Source organism: Benincasa hispida, chromosome 2 (genome assembly GCF_027475165.1).
Source record: "Benincasa hispida cultivar pf3 chromosome 2, pf3_genome.v1.1, whole genome shotgun sequence".
NCBI lineage: Eukaryota > Viridiplantae > Streptophyta > Magnoliopsida > Cucurbitales > Cucurbitaceae > Benincasa > Benincasa hispida.
In genome coordinates this window covers 49,620,090-49,627,466 of record NC_143479.1, presented here as the reverse complement: position 1 = coordinate 49,627,466, position 7,377 = coordinate 49,620,090, and the positions used below count along the sequence as shown (strand labels likewise).

Below are 7,377 nucleotides of genomic sequence, written 5' to 3'. Positions count from 1 at the left end.
CCAATAGATGTTGAGGTCTGGTTAGACTTGATTGAGAAATGTTTTAAGGTTATGAGGTGCCCTGAGGACCATAAGGTCAGGTTAGCGGCATTCTTGCTGCAGAAAGAGGCTAAGAAGTGGTGGAAAGTGATAGAGGCCAGAAGGAGTAGTTTGGGAACTATGACTTGGTCTGAGTTCAAACAAGTATTTGAGGATAAATACTACCCTAGTGCTTTTAAAGAAGCAAAGAGGGAGAAGTTTCTTAGGCTAACTCAGGGGTTGATGACGATTGCTGAGTACGACTAAATATTTACTGAGTTATCTCAGTATGCTCTTCCGGTCATTGCAGAAGAGAAGGAGAGGTGTAGAAGATTTTAGAATGGCCTAAGAAGAAAGATACGTACACCCGTTACCTCTACATCTAATTAGGTGAATTTCACTCAGCTAGTTGAGACCGCTATCAGAGTTGAGCGGAGTGTAGCAAGGGAAGATATACTCCAGCTAGATGCGGGACAGTTTAGAACACCTGAAGAAACGAGAAGTAAGAGTTTTAGACCCCCGTTCTCTAGACAGTCGGGTATGAGAAGTTTTGGAGGCACGAGCCAATAGGGTTCGAGTCGGAAGAGGTCAAGACCTGCAGCTGGACCGAGTGGTAGATCAGTATCGAGTCGTGCTAGCGAGTCAGTAGCTAGTACAGGAAGAAGATCACTTTGTGTAAACTGTGGTAGGCCTCATATAGAAGTATGTTATGGAAATAGGAATGTGTGCTTCCAGTGCGGGCAAGCGGGGCATTTCAAGAGAGATTGTCCTCAACTAGGTCATGGAGCACAAAGTGAGCAAAGAGAAGTTACCCCAACTGTAGACCAATCTAGAGCGATTGGAACTAGAAGTGAGGGATCCGGTGTAGCTAAGAAGAAAGGGGTTGCTGGACGACCCCAACAGCAACAGTAGCAGCAGCAGGGTAGAGTATACGCTATGACACATCAGGAAGCGGAAGAGGCTCCAGATGTCATAACTGGTATGATAACTTTATGTAATCAATTCGCTTATGCATTATTTGATCCTGGTGCTACGCACTCATTCATATCTAGCATATGTGCATTACATATAGATAGAGTGCCTGAGCGTATGAATGAGGATTTGTTTATCTCTACGCCTGTAGGAGATACTCTAGTCATACATGAGTATTATAGAAATTGTGAAGTAATTCTTGGAAATCAGAGTTTATGGGTTGACTTGATTCCATTAGAATTACTAGAGTTTGATGTTATCTTAGGTATGGATTTCCTAAGTAAAACTAGGCCACTATGGATTGTTTTAGGAGAGAAATAGTGTTTAGAAAACCAAGTGAAAAAGAAATAATCCTAGTAGGAAGTAAAAGAATACTTCCAGGAAGTTTAATATCAGTAGTGAAGGCTAGGAAACTGCTGAGTAAGTGATGCGAAGCCTATTTAGCCTATGTAGTAGTTTCACAGGATAAGAAACTAAGACCTGAAGATGTGCCTGTGGTACAAGAATTCTTAGATGTGTTCCCTGAAGAGTTACCAGGCTTACCACCTGACAGGGAAATAGAGTTTACTATTGAGTTAGTACCAGGTACAACAACTATATCCCAGACACCATATAGGATGGCCCCAACGGAACTGAAGGAATTAAAAATTCAGTTACAAGAACTTGTGGATAAGGGGTACATTAGACACAGTGTGTCGCCTTGGGGAGCGTCAGTCTTGTTTGTTAAGAAGAAAGACGGTACTTTTAGATTATACATAAACTATAGATAGTTGAATAAGGTGACCAATAAGAATAAATACCCATTGCCTCGTATAGATGATCTCTTCGATCAGTTAAAGGGAGCCACAGTGTTCTCTAAGATAGATTTGAGATCAGGTTATCACTAGTTGAAGGTGAAAGAATCAGATGTTCCAAAGACTGCATTCAGAACTAGGTATGGACATTATGAGTTCCTAGTAATGCCGTTTGGATTGACAAATGCTCCTGCGGTATTTATAGACTTGATGAATAGGATATTTCATCTTTATCTGGATCAGTTTGTGATAGTTTTCATAGACGATATACTAGTATATTCTAGTAGTGCAGAGAAGCACAAAGAACATCTGAGGATGGTGTTGCAGATGCTAAGGGAAAGGAAGTTATATGCCAAATTTAGTAAGTGTGATTTTTGGTTAAACCAAGTTATATTTCTTGGGCATATAGTTTCAGCTGATGAAGTTAGCGTAGATTCCCAAAAGATAGAAGCAATAGTTAACTGGGAATGACCCCTGAATGTAACAGAAGTACGCAGTTTTCTGGGCTTAGCAGGTTATTATAGGAGATTCGTGGAGGGCTTTTCTAAGATAGCCTTACCGTTGACAAACCTGACCAGAAAAGATGCAAAGTTTGAGTGGTCTCCAGAATGCAAGCACAGTTTTCAGGTGTTGAAATAGAGGTTAGTGTCAGCACCAGTATTAACTTTACCTACACCAAGTAAAGAGTTTGAAGTCTACTGTGATGCATCCCGACAAGGGTTAGGATGTGTGCTGATGCAGGAAGGAAAGGTAGTAGCTTATGCTTCGTGACAGTTAAAGAAGCATGAATGTAACTACCCTACGCACGATTTGGAGTTAGCAACAGTTATGTTAGTTCTAAAGTTGTGGAGACATTACCTGTTTGGTGAACGTTGTCATATATTCACGGATCATAAAAGTCTGAAGTATATCTTTGATCAGAAGGAACTGAACTTGAGACAGAGAAGATGGATCGAGTTGATCAAAGATTATAACTGTACCATTGATTATCACCCAGGTAAAGCAAATGTGGTAGCTGATGCTCTAAGTCAAAAAACCAGATCAGCTAGAGCTAGTATCAATTCAGTGAAGGGTACACTAATTCATGAGTTGTATAATGCTATGGCAGCATTATCAGTCGGTCAAAAAGGAGGTTTATTAGCTTCATTTCAAGTGTGTCCTACTCTCGTAGAAGATATTCTACGTGAACAGTTAAAGGATTCTGATCTTCAGAAGTTAGCTAAAGAAGTAGGTGAAGGATTGAGAACGGACTACCAATTAAGAGCAGACAAAGTTATATTAAAAAAGGGTAGGGTATGCGTAACTAATAACTTAGCACTTAAACAAGCCATTCTAGAAGGGCACATAGTTCGGCATATGCTATGCATCTGGACAGTACGAAGATGTACATAACATTAAAAAGATCGTACTGATGGCCTGGTATGAAAAGAGAAATAGCAGAGTATGCTGACAAGTGTTTAATATGTCAACAAGTTAAGCCAGACAGATAGAGGCCAGCAAGATTACTAAATCCACTCCCAGTACCAGAGTGGAAATGGGAGCATATTACGATGGATTTCCTGTTTGGATTACCTAGGACACCAGCGAGCTACGATGGTATATGGGTAATTGTGGATAGATTGACAAAGACAGCTAAGTTTTTACCTGTTAAAGTTACTTTTACCCTAGACCAATTAGCTAAGTTGTATGTTGATCGAGTTGTGAGTCAGTTTGAAGCTCCAGTTTCAATTATATCAGATCGAGACTCTAGATTTACATCGAAGTTTTGGCCTAGTTTGCAGAAATCTATGGGAACCAAGTTATATTTCAGTACCGCTTTTCATCCATAGACAGATAGTCAGTCTGAGCGGACAATCTCGACATTAGAGGACATGCTGAGAGCATGTATATTGCAATTCAAAGGCAGTTGGGATACGCATCTGTCGTTGATCGAATTTGCGTATAACAACAGTTACCATTCGAGTATCGGAATGGCATCGTATAAGGCACTATACGGACGACCATGTAGAACTCCGATATGTTGGAATGAAGTCGGTGAAAGGAAATTACTAGGTCCAGAACTTGTGCAACAGACATCAGACAGTGTTAAGATTATAAAAGATAATCTTAAGACAGCTCGGGACAGGCAAAATAATTATGCCGATAAGCGGAGAAGAGAGTTGGAGTTTGAAGTTGGTGACAAAGTATTTCTTAAGTTATCTCCGTGGAAAGGAATACTCAGGTTCGGTAGGAAAGGGAAATTAAGCCCGAGATATATTGGACCTTACGAGATAATAGAAAGAGTTGGCCCGATGGCATATAAATTGGATTTACCTCCAGAGTTCACTACAAGAATTTTGGGCTTTAATGTCGGTTGGAAAAAGTGAAACCGGATGTATAATGTCGGTTTTGTTTTTTTTAAAAAAGCAGATCTTTAATGTCGGTTTTAAACCGACATTGTAGGTATACATTTAATGTCAGTTTAAAACCGACATTAAAGATCCGGTTTTCTTTTTTTTTCCTTAAAAAAAAAAAAACCCCATTCCCCCCCATTTTTTTTTCATTTCCCGCTTCTATCCCTATCTATCCTATCTATCCCTTTTCTAAACCCTATTTTCCCCATCAGCCACCTCTTCCCCAGTCCCTCCCATTTTTGTTTCTTACGAAAATGATATTAGGTTATATTTTGTTTCTCTCCTTTCTCTCTCAGATTTCAGACAAACCTTCGTAGACGGCAAAGAGAACTGAAACCGAAAGCTATCAAAAATGGCGACCAAAAATGCCAAAAAAGCCAATCTCTTGGATCATCACTCCCTCAAACACCTACTCAATGAATCTGTTTCTAAGGTAGAGAAGTAAGAGATATGTGGAACCAACGAGAAATGGTAGAACACGTAGATAGGTCGGTAATGTCGGTCCATGTAGTACCGATTTGAAATCGATTTTGCATCTTTTCGTACTCCCGATGCCATTGATAATCGATGCTTTGAGAAGATTCCAACGATGATTGAAAAAATAAATTGAAGAAAGAACAGAGAGATCGGTAGAGATATGAAGGATTTGAATCTGTTTCTGAGGTAATTCAATCTGCAATTTCATTCCCCCTTTTTTAGATCTTTTTTGCATCAATTTTAATCTAGGTTTGAGCTTTTTCCTTGCAGATTGTCATCAGCCGTGATAAAGGATTTGAATCTGTTTCTGAGGTAATATGAAGGATTTGAATCTATTTTTGAGGTAATGCTATTTGGCTACATTTTAGTGTTTCTAAATATAAACCAGATAAGAAAACCACAAAGTTCTAAGAGTTTTGGTATGCGATACAATTTTTGTTTCGTCATTCATTTGTACTTCTTAGGGGAGAGAGGAATATTAGAGCATTAGAAATATGGAGAAAAAATTTATTGATGTTTGATTCGTTGTTAGTTTATGTCTCTCTGGAAAGTGTCAAGCTGAAGAAAAAGAAGAAACACAAGAGAACAGAAAGGCCCAGGTTGGTAATTCTTTTGACATTTTTTCCTGCACCATTTGTTACATAAGTGTGCCATATTCAGATATTCTAATCCTGCAGATGGTAGCAAAACTGCATGGAATATTGAGACCATTTCTACTTCGGAGAATGAAATCTGATGTCGAGCTAATGCTCCCTCGGAAGAAAGAAATCATAATATATTGGTTATGATTGAAGGTAGCACTGTTTTTAATCTAATTGCTATAGATAGATTCTATAACCTGTGCATCAACTTCTCTTGTTTTCATAAATATTATTTATATATTTAGATATATATCTCCGCCCAAATCCCTCCCCTCTCACCCAAATCTCTTTCGCTCTCACTCATAAATGCCAAATTCCTCTCGCTCTCGCTCTTGCTAATAGTCTCTATAGCGCAGCTTTCTCGCTCTTGCTCGTCCTTCCACTCTCGCTACTCTTGCTCTCACTCATACCTCCACTCTCGCTACTCTCTCTCTCGCTCATACCTGCTCTCGCTCTCGTACATAAATTTCATGGCTGAAAATATAGTTAGCTACGTGTCGTGGTTGTTTGTTCCACAAATAGTCCATGTGTGCTCAATTTGAATCATGCCTTTTTGAGTTAATCCTACTTGTGGCCACTTTATGTTTATTGTCTGGTAGTTTAATATTTGGTGATTGATCCTTGTTAACAAGAATTATTGGTATAGGAAGTTCACTTTGGGAAATTGATAGTCTTCGACACCATTATTGTCCTCCTATTTCAAGGTATGCAGTTTAATATTGATCCAGAAACTTCTGTTGCTTTGGATTTCATACTGAAAACTAGTCCTTATGTTCTTGTAGGTTAGTTTTATGCCTAGTATCCCCGTACAATCAAGTGTGTGAAGTGTTCAAGAGAGAGCTTGGCATGACACCAGATAAGGTATATTTACTTGGCTAAACTTGTTTCATATAATCAGATTATGCATTCATTCTGTTGAATGGAGATTACTTTTGCAATCTGACAGAAGCTGTTTATCTTGATTGTGTTATTGTTACATATGACTTGGCACTTCTGTTTTTTGTATTTTGATCACATTATAGCACGTTTCAATGTGCTTGACAGATTGAAGTTTCATTAACATTTGGCCTTTTATATGATTATATAAATGTGGTTATGGTTATAATATTAATTTTTCTCCTTGGATTAGAGTCTGCTTGAGGTTAAATTCTTAATCTCAGGCACATTACTTGTTAAGTTGAAGTTAAATTCTAAATCTTTCCAATTCTTCTGTAGTTGCGGGATGAGCTGAAGAAGAAGAATCCTGATAATGAATTCCATCTCAACAACGTATATTACATCTCTTAATCTCTCAAACCCTCCCAAATTTGTAGACAAATAAAATTATGTTGCCCTTACACGGAAGATTTTGTTGCCCTTGTAAAATCATAATCTTTGTATTACTTGTAATTTGTGTTTTCAAGGCTTGAATTATTGTACGCCTTTTAAATTATAATTCTATAGCAGAATTTGTGGATTAAATGTAATAGATTTACAATCCATACATGAATAATGTCATAGCCATAGTGTTCGATGATGATGTGTCATATTATACTTTTTTACTGAAAAACTGGATTTGGCAAGGGAACTTTAAAAAACGGACAATAATTGATAAAACGGACAGATTTGGGCTTCAATGTCGGTTAAGAATCCAAAAAAAAAAATAGGCTTTAATGTCGGTTGCAACCAACAAGCTTTAATCACTAAAGACCTTTAATGTCGGTTGCAACCGACATTGAAGGTTGTGTTATTGGTGTTATTGAAGCCCTTTAATGTCGGTTTAAAACCGATATTAAAGCCCGAATTTCTTCTAGTGGTTATCTCGTATCCACGACGTGTTTCATGTGGCAATGCTTAGGAAGTATGTGCCAGATCCTACCCATGTATTGCTTGAGCAACCAGTACAGTTAAAAGAAAATTTGTCTTATGAAGAGGAACTAGTGGAGATTCTTGGCAGAAAAGAACAGGTCTTAAGGAATAAGAAAATCCCATTAGTAAAGGTACTATGGCGAAACCATAGCATGGAAGAAGCAACGTGGGAAGCTGAAGAGCAAATCAGAAACAAGTATTCGTAGTTGTTTAGTTGATGGACTTATATCGAAA

At 38.2% G+C, this 7,377-nt stretch overlaps 1 pseudogene; it reads left to right on the top strand.

The window, feature by feature from the left end:
• Positions 1–954: 954 nt before the first annotated feature.
• On the top strand, positions 955–6,582 carry LOC150037972 (uncharacterized; annotated as a pseudogene).
• The last annotated feature ends 795 nt before the right edge of the window (positions 6,583–7,377 follow it).